Source organism: Misgurnus anguillicaudatus, chromosome 5 (genome assembly GCF_027580225.2).
Source record: "Misgurnus anguillicaudatus chromosome 5, ASM2758022v2, whole genome shotgun sequence".
Lineage (NCBI taxonomy): Eukaryota > Metazoa > Chordata > Actinopteri > Cypriniformes > Cobitidae > Misgurnus > Misgurnus anguillicaudatus.
The window spans coordinates 38,768,696-38,787,037 of record NC_073341.2 but is presented as its reverse complement, the minus strand read 5'-3'; the positions used below and the strand labels follow the sequence as shown (position 1 = coordinate 38,787,037).

General features: G+C 35.5%; 1 protein-coding gene across 3 annotated transcripts in view; it reads right to left on the bottom strand.

The window, feature by feature from the left end:
- Nucleotides 1-18,342, bottom strand: part of ccdc120a (coiled-coil domain containing 120a) — a 60,729-nt gene that overhangs the window by 29,896 nt on the left and 12,491 nt on the right. Inside the window, exon 1 of one of the 3 annotated variants that reach the window (XM_055168542.2) lies at nt 7,093-7,409. The exons of 1 other annotated variant lie outside the window; for it this stretch is intronic. The gene's annotated coding sequence lies outside the window, so the exon portion shown is untranslated. Of the gene's footprint in view, nt 1-7,092; nt 7,410-18,342 lie in introns of those variants that run through there. One more of the 3 variants, XM_055168540.2, reaches the window with a different exon arrangement.

Sequence of the window (18,342 nt, the reverse complement as noted above, 5' to 3'; positions counted from 1 at the left end):
CAGAGGGCATCATTAATTTACATTCAAAATCTTGATCTAAATTCACCTGGTTTACAGCATATCAGTCGCACAAGATTAATTTTTAGGATATGTGTATGTAAATTAATTGTTACTTTTGATGTTATTTGCAATGTTTATGTTTATTTATAGAAACAGTAAGGTGAGTGTGTCTGTTGTAATGACACAGGTGTAAATAAAGTTTTATGACATTAAAAGCGTATACGATCAACGTTATTTCCTGAATAAGTTGTAAAGTAAAAAAGATCTATATTCTATGGCTTTTAAGAAGCATAGCAGCATCGTAATTGGGGATTGGTTTTATATTAATGAATCACATGTTAATTTAACCACAGTTTAAAACATTATCTTAACCGTTTCAAAATACATGCCATTAACATTTTTAACGCATTTTACTGTACAATTATCAATTAAGAGAAAACGCTTCCCTGCCAATGATGAGTATTTCCGACTTACCGCAATACCGCTATTTTCCGCAACTTATAAAACCCGGAATTAGCAGCTGCATGTCCGTGTATGTTTTGAGGATAACTCTGAATCTGATCTCTAACAAAAGTCCTTCACAAAAATGGAATTATCTTTTTAATAAAATTATCTTTTTCAATAAAATTTTGTGTTTTCGAAGAAACCTACCCATATTTAAGAGGTGATAAAAAGAGAACTAATGAAGGTAGGATGAAAGCCTTTTTTTGTTTAAAGAGTGTCTGTTCTTTCATTTCATATAGGGCTGCAACAACGAATCGATTAAATTGATAAAAATCGATTACTGAAAGTGTTGGCAACGAATTGCATAATCGATTCGTTGTGTCGTGCGATGCGGATATCTTTGAGTAAAAAAAGTTGCTTTATATTATCTGAATCATCGATCAATCAAAAAAATAATAATCGACAGATTAATCGAGTATTTTAAATAATCGTTAGTTGCAGCCTTAAATTGATATATTGTATGTTTATATATTTAAAGAAGAACATTTTCATCATGAAAAATGCTTGTGCTGGCTGGCAACTTTTTAAAAAACGCTGGCGACAAGAGTTAAAATAAATAAATAAGTACATGCTTATGATGTTTGCGTTGTAATAATGTACAGGGAGACTTCAGATAATGCATTTGACTGGATTGCTTTTGTGGTGTAGATGCTCATCCTATTGATCTAATGTGATGTATCGAGCACAATATTTCAGAATCGGTTCTGACTTCTAGCGCGTACCCACAGTGTTCAGAGCGCTCTTTAGGCATTGATAAAACTAATGTGCCTGCTCTTTCATTTCTGTTTTATTTTGTGAGCGAGTGAAAGTTGTACTCTGACATATTAGTGCACGTCAACTTTAACCCATCATTTCTCCCACTTGTGTTTTAACGACTCACACATAGACCATCCCCTCAAAGTAATCAGGACAGAAGTGATCGAAAGTGGACAGAAAGGACACAAGGTGTCAATGGGAATGTTTTTCCCGTCCACGTGTGATCCAATTGACCAAACCGCATCTTACTATCAGTTTTAAACAGGGCTTAAGACTATATATTTCTTTGCTTCTTTTATTGGATGGCATATAAGTGAAGACATATTGATTAGCAAAGAAAATGCACTCTCAAGATGTGCAGATAAAGAAAAAGAGCAAGTTAAGTTTGTTTAAACTTGTGCAAACCCAAAGCATGAGCTACAGCAGTAGCGATGCCGGTCTTGGATAAAACCTTTATTTTAAAGCTTTAGTTCATTTAAAAGGCTTTGTGACACTTCAAAAAGGCAAAGTGAGAAGCCGAGGTGCATCCAGAAGGGAAGCCTTGAAAACATGAGATAATTAAGAGCGGATTAAAGCTCAAAGAGACGGAGCGAGCTCACAGCAGCTGGAATCACACGCATGCAAATGGGAACCTGATTTGAATATTCAAAGCCAGTGGGAAGGATTTTCTATGCTTGTGTTTGTATGTGTGTAAAGATGATCTCAAACCATTTCAAAACAACATTCACTTCTGACTCCCAAAATACATGTACAGTAAAGCTATACTATACATTGAATGTGAAGTGAATGATTTATATTCTGGATGTCTCCTATCACATTTAAAATTTTGCAATCCATAACCTTTTTTGGTTAAAACCATACCTTACCCCGATTCACAAAAGTAAACTTACAATAATAATTTAAAATCTGAGCTGTTGGGTACGACGTCGCAGGTATTGTCAGTTTGATGTCATTTGACTTCCACTCATTTAAAGATAACTCCTTAAAGTAACCTACAATTTTACGTTTCAGAGATGGCAATATAGTTGCAAATATAATGGATTTCCGCTTTGAAGAAAAACTTGAAATGAAAATGAACCCATAATTTATTCACCCCAATGCCATCCTAGTTGTATGACTTCTGTCTTACGTACCAACGTAAAGGTTTCTATTCTAGATTAATTGATAATAAAACGCAACATATTGCTCAGTAAAAAAAGCCTGGAGCATAGGTAAGGAATAATTGATGACGGGCCGTTGAATTATTCGAAAATAATGCACACCCAAGGTGGTAATACAGCACGACGCAAAGCGGAGACATTGCTCTGGTGGTTATTTTAAGACAATTGACAAGTTTAGGTGTGCGTTTATCGAACAATAATGCATACCCATAGAACATTTCTCAACCAATCAGAATAAAGCATTCAACAGCCCTGTGGTATAATTAGTTTTTTACACGTACATGAACACATGCGTATGGTCAGACTAGAGATTGGCATTTTTAAGTAATATAATATTAGAATATTTGAGCTCATAAGACATAAATATTCGAATATTCATTTATTTAAATGACATTAATTAAGACATACGTTTTTGAAATTTAATGTATTTTTCATTTTGGCTCTAAATTTAGTGGCACGTGTCAGGGGCCTCTGTGCATAAGATGCCATGCCGCTTTATGTTAAAACTGCTATGCGAAGCCTTGCAAAGCATTGTTTATTTGAGGCATATGCGTACACAGACGTTTGGTGCATGCGCATTGCGACTAATTGCAATTGTTTTCTTGGCATACATACTTCAATACGTGCATGCGCGGCCTATGCGTACAAAGTACACACGGACGGTTACAAAAAATATTCTGTATTTCTGTATATTTGATGGTGACAGAATATTCTGATGACTAAAGCCGTTTCTCAATACCAAGTACGCCAAACTCGGACATGTGTCCTTCGTAGTTCGAACTTGCAAGTTCAGACTCGGAAGAACGAACTCCTGACGCGAAATGCATTCTGGGAAACTTCGCTCTCATAAGTCCACACAAGTCTCCTCTGATGCATCCTCGATAAAATGGGCGGATCAAGAACACATCCGGGGATTTTATGTGAACTTGGGCTTGATGCGAACTTTGAATTGGAACAGTACTTGGGCCGCGACTGATGACGTTTCACAAGTCCACAAGAACGCAAGTACAGACAAGAACGCATATTGAGAAACGGCTTAAATCTACATCCTGTACACTGTATGTACACAAAAATACTTACAAAAGAAAACAGAATGTATGAATTTTGCACTGTAAATTGCTGCAGATTAAAGCGTCTTCCAAAATGCGGTAATGTCTGTTTCAAAAACATTTTCAATCTAACATAAGGGAAGCCAAATCTATCACAACAACTTCACCCTCAAACAGATAAAAAGCAAACACCAGCACAAAAGTTCAACAGCTGGACTAAACAACCAGTGTGGGCTAAAGCATAACATCAGCACGGTAATATATCATTAAACCAGTCAGATCAGTCAGTAGTAGACATGTGGTTGTTCAACTTATGCAATGTCATTTATGTCTGTCACATTTGCTGGTAACTGAGCAGCTGATTATGGGAGGAATGGAGCCAGGTCCCATACTGTTGTCCTGGCATCCATGATATCAACTCATAAACCCTGAACGAGGTGCGGCTTTCACGGCTGTTTCAGAGACAAACAACATGTGTTCATGGCATGTTTGCTGAACATGAGGGTCAAAGTCATTATCCATAATATTAACTTGCTGTGTTGTTAATTTAAGTATGTGGTTTGTAAGATGTTTCTATGTGGTTGTTAGATAGTTGCTTGCTCATCCTTGTCAGATTTGACGTATGTGCAAATTATGCTGTATAAGTTAAGTTTAATATTTGGGGTTAAAGGGACAGTAAGTTGGATATTTCCCATCTAGTGGTGAAATTGTGTTTTGCATTAAAACGAATAGTGCTCTCTAGCGCCTCGCTTTTCCAAATGCATGTTGCAACTACATTAGCCGCTATGTACTCACTGATTTCCTTGTCCATTTCAGCTGGTTCACGTGTTCTGAACACCAATGCTTGTGGAAACGCGTTGCGGTAGGCTAGTGTTTTTTGTCCCCCTCTGCTATTACTAGGGGTGTCATGATTCTCCCAATCCTAGATTCGATTACATTTTCGATTCTAAGGTCGCGATTCGATGCGATTCTCGATTTTTACTTTTTTTTTTGAAAAATAAAAATGCTATGCCATTATTATTTATTATTATTATAGTTTTACATTAACATGCACATTGCGTGTTTTTCCTCGCATGGGGGTACTTTACGCAAGAAAGCTTGTAGGATTCCTTCTTGCACCCACATGGACTTAATGCGCATGTCTTGGACTCCTAACATCTGAAATAAATCCAGCGCGTCATAAGCAACTGCGCTTTCTCTGTCTCACGTGCACACGCTATCGCATCTGATTCTGTCCGAAGTCTAAACATAAACTTAAGTAGTAATCCTTACGTATTTGTTCAGTTTTATGCGTTTCATGCGAGCTGAGGCAAACTATCCCTTTTGTTTAAAATATAACCCGCTTGGCACCTCTCTCACTCTCGCGCACGTGCAGAGAGCTGCGCTCTGTCCGAAGTCAGATCACTAGGTAGTAATCCTGTTTATGATATGCATTTCAAGGAGTTGTAGTAATACATCCCTCGTGTTTAAAGAATAAATCTCTGAGAGTTTTTTTCCCCCGCTTGGCAAGCCGACCGGACGTGACATGGGGGCATGGCAGCATCGACGATCCCATTTTTTAATTCGAAGTTCAAGGGTGTGACATAATTTCGATCGATTTCGATTTAAAATCGAAATTGTGACACCCTTACCCTTAGCTATTACAGTTTTTTAATATGGCGAAACGACATGGAAGCCTCCTTGGACTTATCTCTTCAATGCAAAAATAAAGAGAAGAAATTCTGAGCTTACAAAGAAAAGTCAGATTATCGGCAGAGGTAATTTGACACCAATGAGGACATATTTATGAATAAAGACATTGATTTAACTAATAAAATACTTAAAAAACTACACACTGTTTCCTTTAAAGGCACAATATACAATTTTCACCGCTAGAGGTTGTCTTACAAATACAGCTTGATGACGCTATGAAGTCTTTACTTCCACTGTCAACTGGAAATCAGTCCGACAGGACTTACAAATCATGTGCATGGATGATGTAATAAAATAAAGTTTTATAACCGTTATGTTATAATATATGCCAGCTTGATAGAAACAATAGCATCTACTTATGCATGTGGCACTGCACAGATTGATTGCCGTATGATATCTTACTACTTGATAATAGTACTCTTGCGATACTATGATATGCCGATCAGTCTGTGCAGAGCTGCATAAACTTGAACAAAAAATCTACGATTTCTACCCCAGCAAAAGCAAAAAAACAAAAAAAAAACAAGGATAATGCGCATATGATCCCATTGATAGGCAATCCTAACGCTTCTTAAAATTGTGAATTCTTCGGATTCAAGTGTTGTTGAAAGCATTTCTGATAAAGTCTGTACACATGTGAATAAAATATATAAACACTGTGCTAGTAGTGTTTGGATATTTCAATGCATCTTACATATTGTGTCTTTAAATGTTCGTTTAACACAGAGTGAGAAGAAATAGTAATAGTGATACTTGCCTTAGCAAACACTATAAACAAATCAAGTTGATCTGATCAAGTATGACAAATTATCGATTTTCTTGATAGCCAGTATCAACAGTGGTGCTCATAAATACATCATCAGATCAGCAGAACAACATTTGCTTAAAGGAAATGAGGAAGCAAATGGGAAATTACACAAAGCTATAGCAACAAGGATTCATTCTGCATATACAGCATGTGAATGATTATAAAAACATAAGGCATTCAAGGTTTTTTGTGCATGTGTATTTTAAATTACCGTGACTGTTATGGATTAATATTTAATAGACCAACTATTCGTCTCCTTTTTAAGATTTATTTTCAGGTAGGCTTACCAAACCGAGCTATTTCAGTGTGAAAATGATCACCTTTAACACAACGTGCAAATGCTTGCCTGGTACAGTGCTACTCAAAATGGTCAGTGTGCAAGTTCAAGTCCCACGTGGTCTTGTTAGTACTGGTTTGTGTGTCCAACAGCCACAATACATCAGCTTAGACCACCTGAATTAAATAATAAACCTGTCATCACATCCCTTTCCCCGAAGAGCTGGATATTCGGAAGTTTGGCATCCTAATGAAGAAAGATCCTGAGCAGATGTATCCGGACCTCAAATCCATGCAAACAGAGGGCTGTCATTAAACTGTACCTACTGTTGTACCGATCACCTCTCTGTATGCTCTATATAATGTGATTATGGGAAGATTTAATCACTTTAAATGCATAACAAACAGTGTGATGTCCTGTTACTGGTTCACAGCAATCATCCAGTATAATACCACTCCTGTTATATAGTCTGTGTTTAACCCAAAGACTGTAAAAAAAATAGCCACGCAACAAAATTATACCTCAGGTAATGAAAGCAAAGCTCAACACAAGCTGTTATGGCAGAACTTTGACATGACGTCAACACAATTCATCTGAAAGATCTGCAAACCCCACAATTTAGGTTAAAGAAGTATAATCTAAGATTTTAATTTGCACCTTTACTATTAAAGAAAAAGCACTGTTGTACACTGATGGTTTAGATAGTAATACCATGGTATCAAACTAACTTATATTCATGTGGTCTTTTTAACACTGCGTGCAGTAACGTTACGTTAAATGTGAATATTCCTAGCATAAACATTGTCAAATAAAAGTTTATATTAGAATAAATTTTAAGTTTATTACCTGTTTGCTCCTGTTGTCATGTTCTGTATGAGTTTAAAGGGAAGTCGGTCCTGGTTGCGTTGTATTTTATGCATCAGCTGTAAATTTATCCTTATCACCTCAGGTAAAACACCGGTAACAACGATCACTCATGTTCGGTTGCAACGCCACATAAAATCATTTAGCAATGATGAAATCGCGTCACTGTCGAAGATAAATCACAAAAATGTTGAGATTTTTACGGTGCCATCCAACTTTAGTGACTTTCAGCGCAGTCTAGCGGACCGGACCAAATTTACAAACGGGAGTAGACCGCTTGTGAGGAAAACGAGCGTCCTACTATGGCGAGGGCTTGTTGGGGGCGGGTCATGAATGCTTAATTAGGTTGCGTCACTGGACGAGCCTGCAAGTTTAGCTGGCGACGTCGGAACGCGTAAATTAATATTCATAAGGAAATCCTTTAGCATAGTATAATACGTAAATTTCGTAAAGGATGGGATTTAAACTCACAAATTCATCTTTAATTCTTGTCAGTGATTAACTGTGTTGAGCATACAGTCCGTTTGAGATTTTAATGTTTTTTTTAGATTGTGCTTAAATATAATAGTCAAGTATAATAGTTATTTTAAATAAAGCACATCTGCTTTGATTTTGCAAATTTGTAGGTTAGATGACAGGCGTTTCACTGCATGTGTTTTGAATCACTCATGACTCTCGTGTGGTTTTTAAGGATGCCTTAATAGAAAGCTAATCTAGGTGGTGAAAATTGAGACTGTGCCTTCATTTGCAAACCAATTGGCATCAAACAGAGAATGTCTATTCACATGTAAAAGATTTCATCTACATGAAACAACAGTCTGATCCTTTAGTGTCCTGGCCTCATAGTACAACACAACAAATTGCAATAAACAAACACAAATAGACTAATGTTTCTCAATTTACTGCCATATTTTTTGGGAAATTGTGTTTTCACAATATGCATTAATTACACCATGCACCATTTGTTAAACTGACCTTGTTACCTAAATTGAGAAAACAGCCCAAAATTCCACACATCTGCTGTTTAAATGTTCCTTTTAAACCTTGTGATTTTAACGAGATAGTGACGACCAACTGCATTCTCAGCAAACACAGAACGTTCCACTAACCGAAAGTTTTTGGATATCTGTTGGTTATTTTTTGGGAACCAAATAATAACGGTCTAGGACGTTCTTTTTAGATTTTATATTTGCAACCATAAATTAACGTTCCTTTAACGTTGCAGAGTGGTTATTTTTAAAATAACCTAAAAATAACTTATACAGAACACTCTCTAATGTTTGGGTTTCTTTTGGTTATTTTTCGAAACGTTAGTTTTTGGTTATCTTTTGGTAAATTTTTGGGAACCAAATAATAACGTACTAGGAACGTTCTTTTTCGATTTTTTTTGTTGTAACCATTAAATAACGTTCCCATAACATTGCAGAGAAGTTATTTTTAAAATAACCTAAAAATAACTTATACAGAACACTCTCTAATGGTTGGGTTTCTTTTGGGTATTTTTTGGAACGTTAGTTTTTGGTCATCTTTTGCTTATTTTTTGGGAACCAAATAATAACGTTCCAGGAACCTTCTTTTTAGATTTTATTTTTGCAACCATAATATAACGTTCCCATAACGTTGCAGAGAAGTTATTTTTAAAATAACCTAAAAATAACTTATACAGAACACTCTCTAATGGTTGGGTTTCTTTTGGGTATTTTTTGGAACGTTAGTTTTTGGTCATCTTTTGCTTATTTTTTGGGAACCAAATAATAACGTTCCAGGAACCTTCTTTTTAGATTTTATTTTTGCAACCATAAAATAACGTTCCCATAACGTTGCAGAGAAGTTATTTTTTTAAATAACCTAAAAATAGCTTATACAGAACACTCTCTAATGGTTGGGTTTCTTTTGGGTATTTTTGGGAACCAAATAATAACGTACTAGGAACGTTCTTTTTAGGTTTTACTTTTTTGGAACCATAAAATAACGTTCTCATAACGTTCCAGGGTGGTTATTTTTAAAATAACCTAAAAATACTTTATACAGGATGTTCTCTAATGTTTTTTTTTAAAGGGAACGTTTGAGAACATTAAACTAACATATAAATAACATTTTATTGTTGTAAAGAAAACTTTCCTGGCTAACCAAAAACATACCTCGGAAATTAACATTCTGGAAACCAAAAACTAACATTATGGGAACGTTTTGGGAACCAAAAATTGTTAGCTGGGTTAACACATTTGAGATCCAATAGGCCTGCTTTGAGTTTGAATGAGTCTTTATTAAAGTAATTTTTCAAATAATGCTTCAAACAAAGCATGAATGTCTTTTCTGTCAGATTTTGTGGGGAGGATTTTGTGCTATTAATCAAACACATGGTTTGATCTTATCCAGCTATTTAATCACAGCTGACTTATCTTGGTCACATAATCAGATGTGAAATAAACCAGGATTACAGATTACTTGGGCTCTAATGGTCAATATGTTTAATATGGTGCTGCTGTATGAAAGTCCCCCATCATCTGGGATGTTCATCACAATACTACAGTTTAATATGCAGGAGGATTTCAATGAAGGGAAGTTTAGCCTGAGATCAGAACATCTCCTGCCCTTCCTGGAATTCTTCACAGAACATTCACACAAACAGAGTCCCGGTGAAGGAGAGAGAGTTCGGGAAACCCTGCTGGGATCAGACCCTTCTGCTTCGTCATCAATCACTCAACAAGACAAAACAACAGTATCCTCCTAATGAAACTGACAATACTGCCACAGTGCCTGCGCTGTCATGGTTCCTGGTTTGAGTTTATCCCATTAAGCATTACTCAAATCTCAAATTAACATTCTTTTTTACAGTATTAGTTGTGCACGTAATGCTATATACAGACTCAGAGCACAACTGTCAGTATAAATGGTTCTGGAGTTAAGAAGTGTGCAATGCTCCACTTTAATATTTAAACACTCCAATGGGAGTGAAAAGTTCAACTTTTGAATGCTGATAATAATTTTCGCTTCTCATTAGCAAAAACAATCAAATGGTTTTAAAGGCATAAAGCCTTGTACCTGTTAAAGGTGCAGTTTGTAATTTTTAGAAGGATCTCTTGACAGAAATTCAAAATAATATAGAAAACTATATTATCAGGGGTGTAATAAAGACCTTTCATAATGAACCATTATGTGTTTATTACCTTGGAACGAGACCTTTTAATCTACATACACTGAGGGTCCCCTTACATGGAAGACGCCATTTTGTGCCGCCATTTTTCTACAGAAGCCCTTAACGGACACATTTTTTTACTAAGTTGTCTCCGACGATGACATGTTTGTGGCGGCTACCGTAGCTTCTCTATGCGTTTCAAAAGCGAGGGGTGAGCAGTCGACTGAGCCGTTGGTTGCAATTCTCAACCTCACCACTAGATGCCTCTAAAATTAACACACTGCACCTTTAACCTATTATTCCAATTTCATATAAAAAAAATTGATAATTTACTCACCCCCATGTCATCCAAGATGTTTATGTCTTTCTTTGTTTAGTAGGGAAGAAAACATTTTAAGGAAAGCATTCCAGGATTTTTCTCCATATAATGAAATTTAGTGGATCTCAATGGTTTTCAGTTTCAATGCAACTTCAAATGGCTCTAAACCCTCCCAACCGAGGCATACGGTTCTTAAATAGTGAAAGGATTGTCATTTTCACTAAAAAATAAGTACTTTTTAACCACAACTTCTCGTCTTAAACTCAGTTTATTGTTTAAAATGGTCTGCAAGTATGCGTTTCACATATGTAACTTGTGACCTATCGCATCACACGGCTAGTGCAAGATGAGAAGTTGTGGTTTAAAGTACTTTTTTTGCAAAAAATGACAATCATTTTGCTAGATAAGACGCTTATGCCTTGGTTGGGATTGTTTAGAGCCCTTTGAAACTAAATTGTAAAAGGTAAATTAAATTATTGAGATTTTTTAATGAAAGTGGAGTAATTCTTTAACTAATACAATTCAATCAAAGTTGCATACATAAACTAATAAAAAAGTCCTCTGGAATAGCACACAGTTTTGTATAAAAAATTATATAAATGCATTAATAAAAATACAAACATTTTATTTCTTATAAACCCTGTGAAACCTCCGTACACACAGACAGCACATCGAATCTGGAATGAAAAAGGAACTCTTGAAAAACTGGACCTATACTTAAGAGGTTTTCAAAGCATTTATAAATTAAAAAGGAAACAAGGTTCATTTGAGGAGACCCCGAAGATCTGGCAAAGGAGACATGAGCTATGGTGAAGCCAAAGTGAGATGTTTGGTTTGCCATCTGTTTAACAAAATCGTGACATAAACGTTCTTCCCCCACTCGCTATTCCCACAGGTGTTTGCTGTTAAACACAAATGCTGCCCAGAACGAGTGACCCTGAACCAAACACATGTCCATTCACAACCCCAAACAAAAAACACATGGGCGGTTAATGAAAGATATCAAACCACAGATCTGCTACTTACTCTCCTGCTGTTCATCGAAAGGCCACAAGCCATATAAAATATTCAGGTGAGTGTTTGCATTGGATAAAAATATTTATGTCTCCAAGCCTGAGAGTATTTAAAAGTTAATTCCTAAAACATGATTTAACCAAGGACTAACTGGTGGCACTAACTAGGACCAAAACCATATCTAAAAACCAGAAGGTCATAGAGACTTAGAAATGAGTTCTTTTGGCACAACAACTAAATAATAAATAATACACCTTGAACCATCTTAAGCTGGTTTTCAAGACCCAAAATAACCTTGAACCTTGCAAGCACCACTCACATTTCTTTATCAATATTCATATAGTGGTTAACCAAATATTAAGAACAGATTATATGTATGAAGTTGTGTTTTAATGTTGTATTTATAGCTGATTTAAACAGACACACACATTTCTTTGATGTCTGGGTATAATAAGACACACACATGAGATTTACAGGGTCTAACACAATAGATCCACAGCAGCCAAGATACGCAGAAGAGATTTCAGAGCAGCAGCTGATTCTGACATATTTAATGCTGCTCTTGCCAGTTGGCTCGACCATCTCTATCTCTTTACTCTCTCTGAAACCTCTCTGGGAGTAATCTGTTAAAAAAGCACACAGATATAAACTCTCAATGCTTGTCTACACTAATCCACCGCTGCATGAGGAGGAGGTGGCAGATGCGGTATGTGGCCATACATGGGCGGAGATCACGCAAGGGGACACGGGGGGACATGTCCCCCACAGTTTTTAACTTGCGTCACCATTCCCTCCATGTATTTTTGATTATTACTTAGATTAGAGTGAAGTAACATAGGTGAGCAAGCATTTTTCATGCACGTGCATCTGTTTGAGTTTTCAAAAGAGTGAAACGGGAACAACGTGCACAGAACTGTCACTTGCCTGATTAGGTCAGTCATGACCTGTTTCACATGGTTTTAGGCATTGCCAATTTAAATATTTAAGCAGAAGAAGACATGAAACAGATTTACTCACATGCTGTTTGAAAATGTTGCGTGCAGGCCCACTCGAAGCGTGTGCCTAGAAACACGCATCTTAATGCTTCAGACAGCGCACAAATCTATGTTAAAGATATCTTGCGCTTAAACGTCAGGGTTTCCCACAGCACTTTGCAGTTCGGGCGGCCCGCCTAAGATGGGAAATCCTACCGCCTTAACTAGGTCGTCCAAAAAAAAATTATTTGCTGCACAAAAGGCTGTCAAGAGCATGCACACGCGCCACACGGCCGAAATGAGAAAGACGTGGTCCGTCACTGTCTGGAAGATAACTAGCCAGTTGATAAAACATCTCGGAGAATAGCGCGGACCCGCTTCACACACCACAAGCGTTACTGCGTAAGTTTACACAGAGACAACAACGCGTCGTTAACAAAAACTTGCACTTTGAAACATGTCTTTAAAAGTTTGCATTTGAGGACCCAAAATCGCCAAACCACAAATAATATCCGCGAAAAACAGCTTCTGGAATGAAATAATGTAGGGCTGGACTTGAATTCGTCCATCAGGAATTTATTGGATTGTTGGAAGTTGGGTCATGTTGCTATTTGCTTATCATGGCGATCCTTTCCATACCCCCTGACCAAAAGTAAAGGAAAATCATTTTGAGGAGGAGAGGAAATTTGTATTTTTGATTAAAGATTATGAGGGCACATTAATTTTTTTTAAATAATGAAGCTCACAGATAAGTCATTTGTAAAAAATACTACAATATTAAAAAAAAAAGTTGTTTTTTTTTCATTTCAATTTCATTGTGACTTATGAAATTTCCCCATAGTGATTGCTAGAGCGTGTTTTGCCGTCCTTTGCCTACACACACAGAGCAAACAGTTTATAGATATTAAGATCACCAATAAGCAAAATGTAGGTACCACTATATGCATATAATGAAACTCACCTTAAAATAGCATCACAAACTTTTAAAAGGGCAGAAAAACATTTTGCATTTCTATTGTTATTGACGTCAAGTATTGCATTCATTCAATGTCTGACTGTGTTTTGGCACAAATTCATCTTTCACTTTGTAGAAACCTGATGAAAGTAATTAATTTGTCGCTTCGCACATTTTCTTCGGATACTATAAAGTGCACACCGTACAAAGAAATATGCCTCAAACTATATTAAATATAAACATGCAACACACAAAGACATTTATTTAAACATAAAATAAACATTTGAAAGATAGACCAAAGTGTCCATAGGGAAGACAGTGTCCAAATAAAGACATTCCCTATTTAAACAAATTAAAAACTTTGAAATTCTTATTTTTTTTTTTTTTAAACCTCTGTCAGGACTACATTTTATCAAAAGTGTTTTGATTATTATTTAAAGCACACTGCCATCGCTCTGAATTTCTTGGTTCTCAGCGGTTACGAGCACGATCCTGTCAGGAGTAGACTTGCGAGATCATCGCTTCAAACAGATGAATTCCTCTATTCGCTTTGCTTTGATTCTGGATGGGAGGGGCACGGGTTGCCAAGCAGAAAATCCAAACGCAGTGCTCCTCTCCTTACCGTCCCACCACCACCCGCTGAGGCAGAGCCGACTTATCCAGATCACATCTCTAGACTACATAACACAAACCAGCCAAAGCTACACGTTTACCTTTCACAAGTCATCAGTGATCAACAGAGATGATAGATTGCACAGGAGAGACTTTGAATAAATTGGATGGTCTGTTTTTAACTTGATGTTGTGCTCATTGATGTGTAGTGGAGAGGTTTACAGCTGCAGCTCATGGGGGAAATGGGGGCTTTGATAACTTCTGAAAAACATCAGACTTTTGAACGTGTCAAGACCTGCTGGGCCTTATCATGACAAATGAATGAGGCTTTGACACGATGATTATATGAACAAACCAAAGCTATTACAGTAAAAAGTGACTAGTGCAATTTTGGGATAAGTTTGCATTAGTTTTTTTGTCTGAGCTTAAACATAAAAGTTTCTTCATAAAAGCAGTTCTCTTGTGATACTTTTATAAGCTGATTAATCTGGCCAAAATGTGTTATTAAATATATGTGATTTTGTTAGAAAGTAAAGCTTAATTAAATATATTTAGTTTTAGCTTTAATATATCAACATATATTTTAAAATATATTTCAGGGGCAACAAATAAATTTTTAATTTGCAACCCATAGGCAAAAAATATATTTTTTTCTGGCCAAAAATATTTTTAATTATATATATAAAAGTATATAGTGCTATTTGCAGCTGAAAATATATTTATTTTAACCCTGTAATGTTTACAGGTTTGTAACATAATAAACACATTTTTTTCATGTGATGTAATGTGATGTGAATGTGGATGCTTTAAAAATATTTATTTTTAATATATATTTCAAAATATACAAAAAATAGCCAAAAAAATATAATGGTGAAAAATACATTTTCGTAAACATATTTCAAAATAAATTTCAGCAAATATATTTTTTGGAGATTTTTTAAAATTATATTTGAATATATATATATATATATATATATATATATATATATATATATATATATATATATATATATATATATATATATATATGTCATATGGAGAAGTATGCATAAGTAGTAACATCTAGCACGCCGCTTTGTTGTGGCTTCTATCAATCCACACTGTGGGCTCTCACGTTATAATTTAATGGTTGTAAAAATATATTGTAATACTTCATTCATGAACATGATGATTTGTAAGTCCTGTTGGATACATTTTTAAGTCTTTTTAAGGAAGTTGCATCACTGCGCCACTATATTTGCAATGCCTTCAGGTTGTGCTAAAACTAGACCTGTCAAATTCTGCACATAAGCAAAATCCCTCCCCTAGAGGATGACATTTTTTCGATTTCAATCAACAATGAAGGTGAAGATTACAAATATCATTGCCCCACAATCTTTTACAGCATCATCAAGCTGCGGCTGTTGTTGTTATTTAGCAAAAACTAGCAGCAAAAATGACATACTGTGCCTTTATGTGAGTGAGGAGAAACACTTATATAAAACACAACATCCTTTCCTTTTAAATAACATCTAGTTTTTACCTTTTGTGAACCAGTGCACCATTTTTAGGTCACTTGCTATGTTTAGTTCTGCAGGTTCTTTTGGAGCGAGTCCAAAGCACAAGATGGGACAGATTTCAATAATGAGGTGTAAAAACTGTGAAGGAATCTCTTGCCTACCAGGATCAGACAGGTTACAGTATATAAGAAAACTCCTGAAATACAACCAAATTCAGGATGGTGTGATGCAGTGCAGCAAATAGCTCAAAGTTAGTCATATAAATATATAGACATGAGAAACAAGCAAATCCTTAATAATGCAGTCATGTGCTTCAGAGATCGGGAGTTATTACTCATGCTTTTTAAAAGGATTAATTATGCATTTAATGGCGGAGTGCACAATGTTTGAAAAACACTTTGGAAAAGGGAGTCGGGCCAATTACCAAAACACACTTGTAGCCAATCAGCAGCAAGGGGCGTGTCTACTAACCGACATCCTTGCCAGTGTTGCGTATGTGTGGGGAGGGTCTATCAAAAGAAGGTCCAGATTCTATTGGGGTAGGGGCATGTATGTTTAGGTGATTTCAAAAATATCAACATTGGCTTTCAAACATTGTGCACTCCGCCTTTAAAAAAAAATTAAAGGTACCAAATACCAAAAGCCCATTCAATATCTCATAGACTTTTGGATCAAAAGTTTATGACACACAATTTTGGCCAACTAGATAATCTTAAGAGATGAACACAACTTTTTTGAATTTAGAAATCTAAATGTGTTTACTAGAAATGAAAAGCTAACATTATGCTACAAGCGAACTACACCACATTCTCTTGACATCAACGTCATCACCACCAAGCTTCCGACAGCTCTTTTAAACTTTATGAAACGCATTTAAAAACACATTCCCTGATAAGGAAATACTCTGTGGATGAATCTTTGTTGGTAATTGTGCCCACAATGCAAAAAAATGACTTTCTTACTTAGTATTTTTGTCTTGTTTTCAGTACAAATATCTAAACATTATTAAATCAAGATGCATTTTCTTGATGAATAAAATGACCTAAGAAAATAAGTCTAGTTTTTAGACCAAAAATATCAAATTTAAGTGATTTTGTGCATAAAACAAGCAAAAAAATCTGCCAATGGAGTAAGCAAAAAATCTTGAACATTTTTCTTAAACACTAAATTCAAGAAAATTTTTAAGAAAAATTTGTTTACCCCATTGGCAGATTTTTTGCTTGTTTTATGCACAAATATCTAAACATTCTTAAATCAAGATGCATTTTCTTGATGAGCAAAATGACCTAAGAAGTAAGTCTAGTTTTTATACAAAAAATATACAATTTAAGTACATTTGTGCTTAAAACAATACAAAAATAATAATCTGCCAATGGGGTAAGAAAAAAAATCTTGAAATAATCTTTTTCTTTAACACTTTCTTACCCCCCAAAAAAATTCTTCATGCACAAATTCACTTACACTTTATATTTTTGGTCTAAAACAAGATTTATTAGAGGTAATTAGATGTTATTAGAGGTAATTTTGCTCATCAAAAAATGCATCTTGATGTAAACATTTTTAGATATTTGTACTGAAAACAAGACAAAAATTCTAAGTAAGAAAGTCATTTTTTGCAGTGCATGTTGCATTGTTTTTGAGATCTTCATGCACGATGACGTTTACAGTCCCCGACAATGCCTGTAGTCCAATGTAGCAACTTGTTAGCTCTTTTAAAGACACTAAGCTTTAAAAAAATCATTACAGGTGTGTTTTATGTCGTAGAACTAAACGTGAAAATATATTGGGCTTATGTTCACCCAAGATCTAATTGACTTAAAAACAATTGACTTCGGGACGATGAAACAGGAAGTGCTAAAATGCCAACTCGTTTCTTTTGTCTACCAAAATACGCCATCATGCAGCACTGAATTAGCCACAGGGATTTGGTGTTAAACTATGTTTGAAGTGCATGTGCGCCATCTGTGGCAGGGAGAGGAATTACAACAACTCAACTGCAGCACAGTAATGTATAAACCATCTTCACTGCAAAAAATGATTTTCAAGAAAAAAAATTCTTAGTATTTTTGTCTTGTTTTCAGTAAAAATACCTAAAAAAAAAATTTAAATTAAGATGCTTTTTCTTGATGAGCAAAATGACTCAAGAAAATACATCTAGTTTTTAGACCAAAAATATCAAATTTAAGTGATTTTGTGCTTTAAAAAGCAAAAAATCTGCCAATGGGGTAAGCAAAAAAATCTTGAACATTTTCTTAAACACTAAATTCAAGAAAAATTCAAGAAAAATTTGTTTCCCTCGCTTGGCCTATTTTTTGCTTGTTTTAGGCACAAAATCAGTTAAATGTGATATTTTTGGTCTAGAAACTGGACTTGTTTTCTTGGGTCGTTTTGGTCATCAAAAAAGCATCTTAAGTTAAAAAAATGTAGATTTTTTTTTTTTTTACTGAAAACAAGACAAAAATACTAAGAAAACGTTGTGCACCATTTGGGACAGGGCCAAAAATATGCCACCCCTGCAGCACTTGATTAGCCACAGGGATTTAGGGTTAAACTATGTTTGAAGTGCATGTGCGCCATCTGTGGCAGGGAGAGGAATTACAACAACCTGACTGCAGCACAGAAAAGTGTGAACCATCTTAAAATCAATCCACGCAGTGACTATAAATCTACACAATTTTTTATAACAGTGACCTACTGCAGAGAAACACTGCCAGCAAACA